Below are 17,153 nucleotides of genomic sequence, written 5' to 3'. Positions count from 1 at the left end.
CATAGGAAAAAGACTCTCCCTATCCACCCTATCTAACCCTCTGATTATTTTATGTTTCAATTAAGTCACCTCTCAACCTTCTTCTCTCTAATGAAAACCGCCTCAAGTCCCTCAGCCTTTCCTCGTAAGACCTTCCCTCCATACCAGGCAACATCCTAGTAAATCTCCTCTGCACCCTTTCCAAAGCTTCCACATCCTTCTTATAATGCGGTGACCAGAACTGTATGCAATACTCCAAGTGTGGCCGCACCAGAGTTTTGTACAGCTGCAACATAACCTCTTGGTTATGGAACTCGATCCCTCTGTTAATAAAAGCTAAAACACTGTATGCCTTCTTAACAGCCCTGTCAACCTGGGTGGCAACTTTCAAGGATCTGTGTACATGGACACAGAGATCTCTCTGCCCATCTACACTACTAAGAATCTTACCATTAGCCCTGTACTTTGCCTTCTGGTTACTCCTACCAAAGTGCATCACCTCACACTTGTCTGCATTAAACTCCATTTGCCACCTCTCAGCCCAGCTCTGCAGCTTGTCTATGTCTCTCTGCAACCTACAGCATCCTTCATCACTATCCACAACTCCACCGACCTTAGTGTCATCTGCAAATTTACTAACCCATCCTTCTACGCCCTCATCCAGGTCATTTATAAAAATGACAAACAGCAGTGGACCCAACACCAACCCTTGCGGTACACCACTAGTAACTGGTCTCCAGGATGAACATTTCCCATCAACTACCACCCTCTGTCTTCTTTCAGCAAGCCAATTTCTGATCCAAACTGCTATATCTCCCACAATTCCATTCCTCCGCATTTTGTACAATAGCCTATTGTGGGGAACCTTATCCAATGCCTTGCTGAAATCCATATACACCACATCAACCGGTTTACTCTCATCTACCTGTTTGGTCACCTTCTCAAAGAACCCAATAAGGTTTGTGAGGCATGACCTTCCCTTCACAAAACTGTGCTGACTATCCCTAATCAATTTATTCTTTTCTAGATGATTATAAATCCTATCCCTTATAACCTTTTCCAACACTTTAGCAACAACTGAGGTAAGGGTCACTGGTCTATAATTACCAGGGTAGTCTCTACTCCCCTTCTTGAACAGGGGAACCACATTTGCTATCCTCCAGTCATCTGGCACTATTCCTGTAGACAATGACGAGTTAAAGATCAATGCCAAAGGCTTGGCAATCTCCTCCCTGGCTTCCCAGAGGATCCGAGGATAAATCCCATCCGGCCCAGGGGACTTATCTATCTTCACCCTCTGAAGGATTTCTAATACCTCTTCCTTGTGAACCTCAATCCCACCTAGTCTAGTAGCCTGTATCTCAGTATTCTCTTCGACAACATTGTCGTTTTCTAGGGTGAATACTGTTGAAAAATATTCATTTAGTGCTTCCCCTATCTCATTTGACTCCACACACAACTTACCACTACTATCCTTGATTGGGCCTAATCTTACTCTCGTCATTCTTTTATTCCTTAAATACCTATAGAAAGCCTTAGGGTTTACCCTGATCCTATCCGCCAACAACTTCTCATATCTCCTCCTGGCTCTTCTGAGCTCTCTCTTTAGGTCTTTCCTGGCTACCTCGTAGCCCTCAAGTGCCCTAACTGAGCCTTCACATCTCATCCTAACATAAGCCTTCTTCTTCCTCTTGACCAGAAATTCCACCTCCTTAGTAAACCACAGCTCCCGCACTCTACAGCTTCCTCCCTGCCTGACAGGTACATACTTATCTAGGACACACAGGAGCTTTTCCTTGAATAAGCTCCACATTTCTAATGTGCCCATCCCCTGCAGTTTCCTTCCCCATCCTATGCTCCCTAAATCTTGCCTAATCTCATCGTAATTGCCTTTCCCCCAGCTATAACTCTTGCCCAGTGGTATACACCTATCCCTTTCCATCACTAAAGTAAACATAACAGAATTATGATCACTATCACCAAAGTGCTCACCTACTTCCAAATCTAACACCTGGCCAGGCTCATTACCCAGTACCAAATCTAATGTGGCTTCGCCCCTTGTTGGCCTATCTACATACTGTGTCAGGAAGCCCTCCTGCATACACCAGACAAAAACTGACCCATCTATAGCACTCGAACTATAGTGTTCCCAGTCAATATTTGGAAAGTTGAAGTCCCCCATGACAACTACCCTGTCTCTCTCACTCCTATCGAGAATCATCTTTGCTATCCTTTCCTCTACATCTCTGGAACTATTCGGAGGCCTATAGAAAAGTCCCAACAGGGTGACCTCTCCTTTCCTGTTTCTAACCTCAGCCCATACTACCTTTGTTGACGAGTCCCCAAACATTCTTTCTGCAACTGTAATACTGCCCTTGACCAACAATGCCACACCTCCGCCCCTCTTACCATCTTCTCTGTTCTTACTGAAACATCTAAATCCCGGAAACTGCAACAACCATTCCTGTCCCTGCTCTATCCATGACACATTGCACTCAAAGTGATTTCAGTATTGTTTGTTTGATTTTTTTTTCCTGTCACTCGATTACGGTGATATGTTGACAGCTATAGCTGAGCCTATGTAAACCTGTGCCTGCTTTCTCAGCTTGCCTTAAATGTCTGTAATGTTTGTTCCTTTGTGGACTGGGACCTAGAATACTGCAGCCTGCTGGAGATCTTGTGCAAGAGCAGATGTGAACTTTATTTTCTGACCTGCTGGAGACATTTCAGCTCCTGGAAGTGGTGTGGTAGTGTAGCAGGGTAGCCTTGGAGATTTCTAACATGACTATTCCTCATTGCCCATCTTTCACTCATCTTTCTGGTTGATGTGCCACTGCAACTTCCTCAACTGTAGAGAGGATGGGGCACCAAGGAAGAAGTCAATGTGCCTCAGCCTCATCTCACCTAGCCAATGAATGAATATTTCCATGGTTTGAGTGATGGAGTGAAGGTCCCTGCACATATCCAGCAGGTAATGATTGTTCAGATGAGCTTGGGTTTCCATGGAGGCAGCCATGTCAGAAATATGACATCAGACAGCACATGGGCCAACTTCTCCACCATTGACTCCAGTCAAGGCACCTCTACCCCCCATTTCTGAAGAAGGGTCCCAACCCGAAACATCAGCTTTCCTGCTCCTCTGATGCTGCCTGGCCTGCTGTGATCATCCACTCTACACCTTGTTATTTCAGACTCCAGCATTGACAGTTCCTACGATCTCTACCAGACATTTCCCTGTTTACCCTTTCATCTCTATTAGTCCATTAATGGCTGGGTGCAGAAGCTCATCATTTGTATTGGGCTCAGCAGGGAGCTGTTCTTCACCATTCTTCTGAGTGCCAGTGATGTCAGCTGCTTTTTCTCTATCTGCAGGCTTTGACAGTGCTGTGCTCACCAGAATGTGACCCCAGCTCCAATTGAGATTCCCAACCAGTGTGAATGCTCCTGTGCTGGTGAAGGGTGGGGAGAAAGGCTTTACGATGAAACCGCTGAGGTGCTTAACCGATCCCCCTCAGAAGTGTAGTTTGAAGGGCTGGTGGAAGTTACATGTTAGATGACTCACCAAGCGTTTGCTGAGTTGTAGTAAAGCTGAGGAATTTCAGTCATGGCTAAATCAATGTCCCTCAGGTGCTCATGAATGATATGCCTCTTCAGTTTATTATTCCCCAACATGACTGTAAGTTGATACTAGTCAACATTATCTGATATATTTCAGGATACGATATCATAAAACTTCTATGCACAAGATGATGGAAAAATTCCTACTCCATAATTTTAATCATTAATGACTCAAGCAATTTATTTGAAATTTCAATTGCCTTGGAGACAGCAGTTATATGATTATTTAAGTATTCAACTTACAGCCTTTTTCTTTCTGTGTGCCCTGAATCAATGATATTACTTCACTATGCATGCAGCAGTCTCAGACAAGTTATTTAAAACCTACACACAGCGATTGAATCAGCTTTTATTTATCAGGAAAATAGCTACAGTTCCTGCACTAAAATTGGTTCAGAAGTGAGGAAGGGAAAATTAGACAGGAATCAATTTTTGATGAGTTGCTATTGACTCATGTTCAAGTGGACGATGACAGGCAGACTCAAATGTGTAGGCTTCTTTGCTGATGTCCTCTGTTTATGCTCGCATGATGAGGTACCTGAGGATGCCTCAGCATTTGAGGAACTGGAGGCATCAATGGGATCCAGTTCCAGGAGGGCTCAGTGTTCAATAAAGGAGAGGCAACAGTGAAAGGAAGAAACTGGAGGAAGAAAGCAAAAGAAAGGGCTCGGGTTTCTTTTGGGACATTCTTGCCAGTTTCACACCCTAGCAGGTGACTGTAATTGAGAAATTGGAATAAAATCTCGTTGACAATTGTTTTGTTGTGGTTTGATGTTGTTGTAATTGATGATAGGTACTGAAAATCCTAATTCCACTTTCTAGTTTGTCCTTGTGGCCCAGCAATGGCTACTCTTCCCTGCTCATGTGATACAACTATCCTGTAGATCAGCTAATACTTGAATGGACTGTTGAGATTATGAGTCTTTGTGTGTCATAAGAGTATGGTAGTGTAGTTGCTATGTAAGTGCAATTGGAACCTGGACTACTATTAAGTAGCATTCCCATTATGGATAACTGAAAAATTAATTCAGTACTTTTTAAGTAAAACTCGGATTTTTTTTAGAAGTGATCTCAGTAAAAGTAATCAATAAATTGCCAGTGGTGTATTTGAAGATTAGGGCGAAAAGATTTGGCCTTTCTGAGTTGTAGATGGTCATCGTCATTGGTCTGAATGCAATATGATTTTCACATTCCTCAAATCAGTGCTAAGCAGACGCAGTTCAGGTCCTGCTGTAGACTAATATGGGCTGCTTCATTTTTCAGAGTAATAGACCTGAACTCAGCAAATAGTCTCTGAAAAGAAATGTTATTGGTGAAGGAGCTACAAATTGTTAGATTGGACACCTTATTGAGGATTCCTGCAGTGAAAACTTATGGCCTGCAATAGTTAAGCTTCAACAAGTCCAGCCATTTTCTTATGTAAATCAATCCATGAGAAATTTTTCCTTTTCATTATCATTGCTAACACCTTTGTACTGGTTCTTTGGTGCCAAGCCCCATCAAATGTTTCATTGATATTGAAGCCAATTAATTTTTAACCAATCCAGTGCTTACAGTGGGTAAATCACGTTAACAACAAAGGGCATATTATTAGAAATTTGAATTCCATTGATTTCAAGCTATTACAGTGACAAGTGGTTCACTGAATATATGGGATTAATGCAAGCATGAATACTGGACTTTACGAGGTAGTTATATTTGTTAATGTTGCATTTAATTTGAAGTGAGCCAGCAAATTCAAGAAGCAGCTCAGCTTGGAGACTAAGACTACGTGATCTGGTTGCCTTGGGGTGAAATTCAAACAGAAATCTACAGAAATCAAGTCACGGTTTTTGTGCTGATATACAATAACTCCAGAATTAGGGCAGCTTCTTCTCGAAACAGGCAAACAGTGGTTGCTATGTGCTAAGACAAAGTTTCTATGGAGAAGCAGGATGCTTGTAAAGAATTGATTTTCTGTTTGAAAGGAAAGGAACAAACTGAAGTTTTGATGATAAAAGAGACCAGACAACAAGACACTGATGTTGCAAGATAGACCTCGGAGTTCGGGCTGAATGGAAAATCTTCCGAAGGGCACTGGAAGCTGCTGTCTAGCCTGGCAGGGCACAATCTGGCAGATGTAATATTACATGTGTCCTTGTGCTATACATCTTCCAAAAGCACAGCACACAGTATAGAGGATTGTAAAGTTCCTCTCTATTGCATTATTTAGTTAATGCAATGGTACCTTTTTATCATTTGTGCTATTATTTGCTCATTAATTAATAATTTTCGATTGTCACAGTAATCTTAAAGATGACATCTTGTCCTTTGGTTATTTCCTTTGGTTTCAGCGCTGATTGAGATCAGAACAGTGGTCAACCATTTGATCTGCTACTTGGCTGGACTGAAACCATATGGATTAGAGAACTTAACCAATGTAAGAGATCCATGCCTCTGATTAAACAGGGCATTTGCATCAATTATATAGCAGCATAACCAGAATGAATTGATTATCTTGTCAACTGCATTTGACAGGGTAAGTGAAATTGAATTATGATAGATGAGACATTTTTTGGACGTGTAATATTTTTAATAGAACAATTTTAAAGGTACCGACTAAATGTGGATAGAATGAAAAGTTTTATTTGATATCATTCTCCCAAATTATTTACAAATATTTAGCACTATAATCCTGAAAAATATGGTACAATGCTTATCGACATTTGTATTATCAATGCTCAGAATGACATTTTCATTAAATGTGTATTGAATGATTTGCATCTGTTTAGTGTGTAAAATGAATAGCAATCTTGTCTTCAACACTCTGGATAGTATGCACTTTATTCGACAGATAGTGTAGTTTTGCAGTGCTCTTTGTCCTTCTGCTGTCACAAAATTAATTTCTATTTTCGAGCAATTCAGAATTTGAGGTGATCTGATTTTCCCATAATTAAAAGTTTTTTTGAGCTTGGGGAAGTTTTGCACAGATAATATTGTTCACTGTTAATATTCAATGATTGACGGTTTAACAACATTGGTAACAAATGGCAACTGTTATCAACAATAATACCCGAATGGCCTTTTGTGAACTGAATGAACCAGCAGTGGCTGCATAACATTAATTGATTCACTGCATTACAATAATGTGGTTGCAGATAGTGATGGAATTAGCTCTGATCTGTGTTACACCTTGAAATTTCAAATAATGTGCTACGTATGCTTTTTCACTCTGTTTTGTGCTTACTGCTCAGTGTGAGCTACATAAACAGCACTCTTTATCAATACTGCAAAACTGGGAAATAAACAAGATATCAGCTTCAGATGCTTCACTGGTTTAAAAAACAGACACAAACTCAATAGCTTTGAAAAAAAAGTCTTCACTGGAGAAACGTTAATATGCAGTATTGTATTCGCAGCTGTGCTACCGGTACAATATATTGATAGAATTACTGTTATTTTCCATATAATGAGTTTCTAATCTCACTATTCATTGCCTTCAAGATCAGTGAGCAGAGTCATGGAGTCATGGAAACAGACCCTTCAGTCCAACCGGTCCACACAATACCATGCTCCCAAACTCAAACTAGTCCCACCCGCCTGTGCTTGGCCCATTTCCCAGTCATGAACTTATCTAAAATGTCTTAAGTGTTGTAACTGTACCTGCATCCACCACTTTCTCTGGCAGTTCATTCCGCAATCAAACCACTCTATGGAACAGGAGTTGCCTTTCATGTCCTTTTTTAATCTTTCTCCTCTCACCTGAAAACTATGCCCCCTAGTTTTGAATTTCTCTACCCTGGGGAAAAGACCCTTGTCATCCACCTTACCTATGCCCCTCATAATTTTATAAACCTCAATAAGGTCACCCCTCAACATTCTACGTTCCAGTGAAAATGTCTCAGTCAATCCAGCTTCTCCTTATAACTCAAATCCGTCCATTCCCAGCAACATCTTGGTAAATCTTTTCTGAATCCTCTCAAGTTAAGGGATATCCTTCCTCTAACAGAGTGATCTGAAGTGCACACAGTACAAGAGAAGAGACCTCACTAATGTCCTGTATCACTCCAACGCTTAAACTCAAGGCAAAAAATACTGGAGATCACAATGGGTCAGGCAGTATCCATCAAGAGAAAACAAGCTAATGATTCGAGTCACCTTCAGAAGTTTTTGCTTTCATTTCATATTCCAGCACCTGCCGTAATTTGTTCCTAAAGTAAAAGGCCTGAGCAATGAAGGCAAGTGTGCTGAATACCTCTTAACCACCCTGTTGATCTGTGACAGAAGTTTCAAAGAATTACATATGTGAATGCCCAGGCTCTTCAGTTCTACAACACCAGCCAGAGCCCTACCATTAATTGTATAAGCACTGCCCTTGTTTGTTTTATGAAAATGCAATACCGCATATTTATCCAAATTAAACTCTACCTGCCACTCCCCAGTACATTGACCCAAATCGATAAGGGTCTCACTGTAGTCTTAGATAATCTTCTTCACCGTCCACTATACCACCAATTTTGATGTTGTCTGCAAAGGTGCTAACAATGCCTCCTATATTCCAGAACTTTTATTCATCCATTGTTCCATCAACTTACCACTCTTGCCTTTCACTCTAACAGGAACTAGTGCTTCCAAACTTACACTATCACACTTTTGAAGGCCTCCCACTTGTCAGACATTGGTTTACCTACAAACAGGCTACTTCAATCAACTTTTGAAAGTCCTTATTTCATTCCCTTAAAATTTGCCTTACTCCAATTCAGAACTTTAACTTTTATGGAAGATATCTTTTTCCACAAGTATTTTAAAATTAATAGTATTATGATTACTAGCTCCAAAGTGTTCTCCTAATAACACGCCAGTCATTTGGCCTACCTTCTTACTTAGGAGAAGGTCACGTTTTGAACTTTCTTGAGAAACATTTGCAAATTGATAAAATTTTCTTGAACACATTTAACAAATTCTTCACCATCCAAACCTTTAACACTATGGCAGTCTCAGGCAATGTTTGGAAAATTAAAATCCACTCCTTGTACAACCTTATTATTCTGATTTATCTATCTACATATTTGCTTCGCAGCTTCCCTCTGACTATTGGGGGTCTGTAGTACAATCCTATCAAGACAATCATCCTTTTCTTATTTCTAATTTCAACCCAAATATTTTCACTAAATGTTCCCTCAGAAAAATCTTCTATAATTGATGTAGTAAAGTTTTCCTTAATCAAAAATGCTGCTACCCTCTTCTCTTGCCTCTCTTTCAATCCTTCCTATACCATCCAAAACCGAGAACATTGTGCTGCCAGTCCAGTCCTTCCTCTGTAGCTGTTACAGAAACGTGACTAATGTCCCAGTCCCATGTTCCGATACATGCCCGGAGTTCAATCGCCTTACCTCTAAACTCTATAGCATTGAAATAAATGTAGTTTAATCCTTCAGAGGTACCTCATTCTCTGACTTGCTCTTGTCTGTTTTTTTATAAACTTGATTCTTTCTGATTCAGAGCCATCCTCATCTTTCTTTCTATTTTCACTGTAACATAGGAAGCCCTCATCCTCCCCGCAAAAATATTTGCCAGCTTCCAAAATAGCAAATGTCTCTGCCAGGATTTTGGTCTCTTTCCAGTTCAGGTGAAATTCATCCTTTTCAAACAGGCCTTTTCTGTCCCAATAGAGAATCCAATGATCCAAGAAACTGAATCCCCACACCTTGCACCACCTCACCAGCCATTCATTTATCTCCCCTTTCCTTGTATTCCTTCCCTCATTGTAAATTGGTGTCAGAGGTAAACCAGAGATTACTGCTTCTGATGTTCTGTTTTTTAGCCTTCTGCTCTGCAAAGACTTAACCCTTTCCTGAACTGTGTCACTCCTACCAATGTGCACAACAACTTCTGGCTTCTTACCCTCCCCTTTGACAATTTGCTTCAAATGTTTCAAGATGTCCTTAATCTCCAGAATCTCTTGACAAACTTCATTCCTAGTGCCCCAGATCCGACTACCACTTTTATTTTTCTCTGAGAAACTACCTCTTTCAATAATATTTTTGTTGAAGTTCTCATTTTTATTCTACCAACAATGTACCCAACCTATCAGAAGAAAATAGCACGAAACACTATTTACGCATTTGGATGAATTCACTAAAAATGCAGTGACAGTCGTTCTGTGTGATAAACACAGATACAGTGATGACAAGCACGCTGATAAACTCATAGATCTGCACCAATGCTGTGACTATCTCACACATGACAATGATAAGCACGCACATTGATAAACAGATTCATTGTGCTAAATACACATGCTGTGATAATTGCACACATTTTGCTAAAGACAGGCAATAAGTATTTGCTGTAATAAACACGATTACGCAGTGATAAACACAAACATTTTAAAACTCAGCAGATCAAGGGTTAGCAACTTCCCATGGACAAAATTTGAAATGAAGTATCCCTTTGATGGTGAATCAATGGTGGATGGATTGCCGAAGGAAAGGTTAAAGCCTTTTGGCTACTATTTACCATATGCCTTCACAGAAGATTATAGTTTCTTATGCCTGTCTCAACATAGAATGAGAAGAAATCCTTTGAAAATCAATCTGTACCATAGCTGTGTATAGGTCAGCAATGTGCCGTGCTGTAATATAAGTAAAGTACTACTGATGCTGGAAATTTGAAAGAGAATGCCGGAGAACCAGCAGGTGTGGCAGCATCTGTGGAGAGAGAAAAATAGATTTAATATTTCCACGTCTCTTATATCTCTTTAGAACAGAAGATATGCTACGTTGTATCCAAATAAAAATGCTTGGAACCCCGATGGGTTGCATTTACATTGGGTTTTTAACATAACAAACATCCTCAGGCAGTCCACAGTGACACTAAAAGTCAAAAATTGATGTCAAGACACACAAACAGTTGGTAGTTTTGGTGGAATGAATGGTTAATTATACCTTAACTCTAAAAGAATCTCCTTTTGCACTGGATTAGTAGTTATATCATGCTGATATTATATCAAAAGAATCTGGAGCCTGAGTCTATCTAGAGTTCCATAAGTTTTCCCCTCTCAATATTTTTTGTATATAGTTATGTTTAAGAATGTGTTTCACTGTTTGTTTATTAGATGGTGTAGGTCATAACCAGATTCACGGATTTGAAGGCAACTGGTAAGGATCACCTAAGCCCCTGCACGACATGGTGCTCCAGGGGAAGGATAAAGCCAACCCAGTGATCCAGGATAGAAGTGGAATATAAGCTTGACAAGGAACTCCAGGGTGAGATTTCAAGACCAACATAGTCCCTGAACTTTGGAGAGGGAGAGCTCGTACTCTTTGAGGTGACAAGAGCAGTGGATGTGGGTAGTGCTGGAGATGTTGAATATTTAGACTTTCAGAAAGCATTTGATATGGTGCCACATGGCAGGGTGGATAGCAAATTAGAAATGTTTGGGGTTGATGGATCCTTGGCAGCATGAATTAGATGTTGGCTCAAAAATAGAAAACAGAGGGTAGGTACAGATATACATTTCTCAGATGAGAGATGAGTTGAAAGTGGTGTACCCCACAGATTGGTGTTGGGATCGTTGCTCTTTCTACTTTATGTAAGTGATTTGGAGATGGTATTGAGGACAAAATTTCAAAATCTGCAGATGATACTAAGCTAGGGAGAATAGTGAATTATGACAGTGGCACTGAGAAACTTCAGAAGGACATTGACCAGTTGACCAAATAGGCAGACACCTGGCAGGTGAATTTCACTGCAGAGAAACATGAAGTCATTCATTTTGGTAGAAAAAACATGGAGAGATAATGCAGCCTCATTAGTATGACTTTGAGGTGAGAACAGGAACAGAGGGACCTTGGGGTCATGTGCATAAATCTCTGGTGGTGGCTAGACAAATTGAAACAGTTGTAAGAAGGGCTTATAGAATCCTTGAGGTTATAAATAAAGGCAGAGAGCATAAAAGTGAGGAAGTGATGCTACAACTGCACAAATCATTGGTCAGGCTACATTTGGAGCATTGTGTTCATTCTGGGAACCTTACTTAAGATAGGATGTTAAAGCCCTGGAGAGAGTTCAAAGGAGATTTACTAGAATAATATCAAGAATGAGGAATATGAGATACAGGGAAAGATTAGAGAATTTGGACTGATTTTCCTTGGAGCAGAGAAGATTAAGAGATGAACATATTGAGGTGTTCAAAGTTAGGAACAGTTTTGACAGTGTAAAGAAGGATGTTCTGTTTCCACCAGCTGGTATGTCAGAAACTACAAGTTCAAGATTGCCAGCAGGACAGCTATAATTGAGATGAGGAGAAACTTCTTTAGTGAGGCAGTTGTTAAGATTTGGAACACACTGCCTTGGAGAGTGGTGGAAGCAGATTCCGTACAAGGTTTCAAAAGAGACCTGGATATATATTTAAAAATGAATTTGGAGGGCTATGGAGATAGATCTGGAGAATGGGACTGGCTGGATATCTGTCAAGAGCCAGGACAGACATGATGGGTTAAATGGCCTTTACTGTAAAATTCTATGATTCATTCAAAAAGGTGAAAAAATGCAGGAGAAAACCTAGAGTAGGGATTGGAACAAGAAAAATTGATAAGCCATAGAGGGTTATAAGTTCTCATAGATCACAGCACATCACAGAAAGGGTGTAGGGAGAAAGTTAATAAAATGTGAAGCTGGATGAACACAGCAGGCCCAGCAGCATCTCAGGAGCACAAAAGCTGACGTTTCGGGCCTAGACCCTTCATCAGAGAGGGGGATGGGGTGAGGGTTCTGGAATAAATAGGGAGAGAGGGGGAGGCGGACCGAAGATGGAGAGAAAAGAAGATAGGTGGAAAGGAGGCCATAGGTGGGGAGGTAGGGAGGGGATCGGTCAGTCCAGGGAAGACGGACAGGTCAAGGAGGTGGGATGAGGTTAGTAGGTAGGAGATGGAGGTGCGGCTTGGGGTGGGAGGAAGGGATGGGTGAGCGGAAGAACAGGTTAGGGAGGCAGAGACAGGGTGGACTGGTTTTGGGATGCAGTGGGTGGATGGGAAGAGCTGGGCTGGTTGTGTGGTGCAGTGGGGGGAGGGGACGAACTGGACTGGTTTTGGGATGCGGTGGGGGAAGGGGAGATCTTGAAGCTGGTGAAGTCCACATTGATACCATTGGGCTGCAGGGTTCCCAAGCAGAATATGACTTGCTGTTCCTGAAACCTTCGGGTGGCATCATTGTGGCACTGCAGGAGGCCCATGATGGACATGTCATCTAAAGAATGACGGGGGGAGTGGAAATGGTTTGCGACTGGGAGGTGCAGTTGTTTATTGCGAACTGAGCGGAGGTGTTCTGCAAAGCGGTCCCCAAGCCTCCACTTGGTTTCCCCAATGTAGAGGAAGCCACACTGGGTACAGTGGATACAGTATACCACATTGGCAGATGTGCAGGTGAACCTCTGCTTAATATGGAAAGTCATCTTGGGGCCTGGGATAGGGGTGAGGGAGGAGGTGTGGGGGCAAGTGTAGCATTTCTTGCGGTTGCAGGGGAAGGTGCCGGGTGTGGTGGGGTTGGAGGGCAGTGTGGAGCGAACAAGGGAGTCACGGAGAGAGTGGTCTCTCCGGAAAACAAACAAGGGTGGGGATGGAAAAATGTCTTGGGTGGTGGGGTCAGATTGTAGATGGCGGAAGTGTCGGAGGACAATGCGTTGTATCCGGAGGTTGGTGGGGTGGTGTGTGAGAACGAGGGGGATCCTCTTTGGGCAGTTGTGGCGGGGGCGGGGTGTGAGGGATGTGTTGCGGGAAATGCGGGAGACGCGGTCAAGGGCGTTCTCGATCACTGTGGGGGGAAAGTTGGTCCTTGAAGAACTTGGACATCTGGGATGTGCGAGAGTGGAATGCCTCATCCTGGGAGCAGATGCGGCGGAGGCGGAGGAATTGGGAATAGGGGATGGAATTTTTGCAGGAGGGTGGGTGGGAGGAGGTGTATTCTAGGTAGCTGTGGGAGTCGGTGGGCTTGAAATGGACATCAGTTACAAGCTGGTTGCCTGAGATGGAGACTGAGAGGTCCATGAAGTTGAGGGAGGTGCTGGAGATGGCCCAGGTGAACTGAAGGTTGGGGTGGAAGGTGTTGGTGAAGTGGATGAACTGTTCGAGCTCCTCTGGGGAGCAAGAGGCGGCGCCGATACAGTCATCAGAGTAACGGAGGAAGAGGTGGTGTTTGGGGCCTGTGTAGGTGCGGAAGAGGGACTGTTCCACGTAACCTACAAAGAGGCAGGCATAGCTGGGGCCTATGCAGGTGCCCATGGCCACCCCCTTTGTCTATAGGAAGTGGGAGGAATCGAAAGAGAAGTTGTTGAGGGTGAGGACGAGTTCGGCTAGGCGGATGAGGGTGTTGATGGAGGGGGACTGGTTGGGCCTGCGGGACAAGAAGAAGCGGAGGGCCTTGAGGCCATCTGCATGCGGAATACAGGTGTATAGGGACTGGACGTCCATGGTGAAAATGAGGTGTTGGGGGCCAGGGAATTGGAAGTCCTGGAGGAGGTGGAGGGTGTGGGTGGTGTCACGGATGTAGGTAGGGAGTTCATGGACCAAAGGGGAGAAAATGGAGTCCAGATAGGTGGAGATGAGTTCGGTGGGGCAGGAACAGGCTGAGACAATGGGTCGACCAGGGCAGGCAGGGAGAAAACTGGGGTAATGCCAGAAAGTTTGAGAAAGAGAAGTTGCACTTCGGTTACCATAGCAGGTATGACCTGATAGAGAAGCCTAGTCTTTACCAGACCACCCACCAGAACTCACTGACCAGGCTGTGTTGGTCTAATTTGGTAGGTACCTTATTGCCTCAGGCCTCAATGGAAAGCCAGGTGTAGACCACACACCAATACTTTTCTATGTGACCAGGGGCAGTGCCAATGCTACTTTCATCAGAAACAGCATCTCAGAACAGACTGCAACATACAATGATATAATTAAAGCCTTTAACTCCCTATTTCTGTTTAAATCATTGTAGATGCAATATTGGTTAATTGGCACAACCTGGAACCCAAGGGAACTATTGACTTTTTTTATAAATGCTTTACATCAACTCTTAGAAAATTGCTTATTTGGAACCTTGAAAGAAGAGCTCATATGGGACAATATTTTAATGGGAGAACACGATGAAGCCCTATCGCAATGTTTACTGTCTAAAGAAGTCCACATGATATTACAAGTAGTGCAGTTCGCCAGACAGGTTTAGCTTCATAACAATGTACCCGAGGGGGCAGAGAATTTACCTGGAATCAGTTCACTGACTCAGTCCAGGGTGTAGGCTACGTCCTGAACATATTTGAAGGGGGTTTGGTCTGGTCCATATGAGTGGGAGAATTGGGCATGCGGCAAACCATAGTATCGTGGTGCATAGGTATTAAGGTGGGTTTGGGAAGATAGTGCGAGAAAACACATCAGGCCTCCTGGAGTGACATCCTCCTTGCCAAAATGGCAGCCAATTTTTGGTAATATTTACTCTCAGATTTCATAATTAATTTAACAAGACTGACATACTTTTGATCAAATTTAGCTTTAGTCGCTGTCATTTTAAAAGTGTAAAATCATGCTCAAAGTATTTATTTTTAATGCTTCCAGCTCCCCATATCAGCCAGCTAAAACCTGAAACAGTTAAAGAAGGGAGGTCAATTACTCATTCTGTAACAGTCTGAAAAGATTTTAATGCAACTGGTTTTGCTAAAGGGCAGGCATAAAAGTGTGAGTTGCACATTGCACCACCACTGGACATTTTGAATAACTTCGCACTTTTGCTGTGTAAGCATCATTACAATTTGGGAAGCCAATTAATATACACTAAGTTCCCGCAATCAGCAATGTGGATGATGATATGATTATCTCTCTTCTTGATGTTGATTGAGGGATGAATTTTGGACAGGACTCTGGGAAAACACCCCCCTGTTCTCTTTGAGTAAGTGCTATAGAATATTTTATATTCACCACTGGACTGGAAAGTTGGCACATCTGACAGTGCAATGCTTTCTCACTGCTGCACTGGCACATTGGTTTTGGTTTATGTATTTAAGTCCTGGAGTGGGACTTGAACATGAAAACATTTGCTTTAGAGGTGAGTGTGCCACCATCTGCGCCATGGCGAACGATAATAGCATGGTCATCCTGAGGCCTCAACTAATTAACCTAGTAAGGGTCTTGTTTTAAAACTGCATTATCCGAATATAGCTCAAGTGGGTGGCAAATGCAGATGCATTGGTTTGTTATATTTCACAAGTGTAAGTTCTTTATTGCTTGTGTATATTTATATGTGCATAATTTCTACAATATCCCTCATAATTCAACAACATAATGTAAGTTCTTATATGTTGATAGTCAATGAAATGAGTTATTCATTTAAAAAGTAATTAATATAGTGAAACTTTAACATTGAAAAATGCATTCTATTATTAATCAAATCAGCTGTGGTTGAATCCTAATTTACACTTGCAAAATGTTTCATCATGACAAGAATAAAGCTGTGTCAGCAATTGTTTAGAAATATCCTAATTAGCAATTAAGTGGATAGTTATGGACTCCATATGGTAATATTGCTTTTCTAAACCAAACAAAACTTAGATAATTGAGAATGCTACAGGGATAGCTTTTAAAATCTGCCGAAGCCACATTTGTCTGAAAGTAGGAATGAATTTTCTGAGGTAATAAAGTGACTTCATTGAACTGTAAACACAATCATAGCATTGAGATCTTTATTTCATAAATCCAAATTCATGAACTGATTCAAACCCTGAAATAGTTCTTGTTCCAATGTATGTGATAGTAGGATTATCAAGATGTTTGTATTGGACCTTATTCAACACAAGTAAAATTGCTCGAGTCAGAGCTATTCTAATGTTAATATTCTCCCTCTCTACAGGGCAAGCATGCTAAGATGCCTCCCAGTGGTTGATTTTATATTGCATGCTCTTGAATAGAGATGTCGAAGTATTTTGTGGATGGAAATCATATTTAATTTTCTAATGCTTAATTAGATTTTAATGTCTATAATGAGAATTTAATTTAATTTTTTTTCTAAAATCATTAACTATGCTTACACAGCTGTTTATCAAATAGAATTCCTTCTGCATTAAAGCTCATCTGTTAAATTGTTCTTTCCTGGTCACCTGCAATTTTGTCAATAACTTCTGCACATGCAGACTTCAAATGTTATTTCTTCCCATGCTGAGTAGAAAGCCATTCAGTATACCTTCAGGAGGAAATATTCATTAGAATTTCAATTTTTGGGTGATTGTAATTGAAATGCAATGATTGTGGAAGATGTAGCCAGCACTTTAATCAGAATTTGATTGTACTTTGGTGTTGACCTGTGTTCGAGCAGTCCTTTGATTGAAATACATATGCACATTGATAACTGCTTTGATTAGAACATGCAGATAACTATTTAGTTATGCATGTATGGTTAATAAGTGCTGTGGGTCACCAATGTCTGATCTACCTGATTAATGGTGCAGTATCATGCCATGTGAGGAATTTCTCCTTTCCCCTAACGAAAATTGAAGTGTAATTTTGAATGCCAGAGTTGAAATCTTACTCTCGCAAGCATGAATACAA

This window comes from Stegostoma tigrinum, chromosome 31 (assembly GCF_030684315.1).
Source record: "Stegostoma tigrinum isolate sSteTig4 chromosome 31, sSteTig4.hap1, whole genome shotgun sequence".
Classification (NCBI taxonomy): Eukaryota; Metazoa; Chordata; class Chondrichthyes; order Orectolobiformes; family Stegostomatidae; genus Stegostoma; species Stegostoma tigrinum.
The sequence above is the reverse complement of the archived record's forward strand: the minus strand, read 5'-3'. Positions refer to the sequence as shown.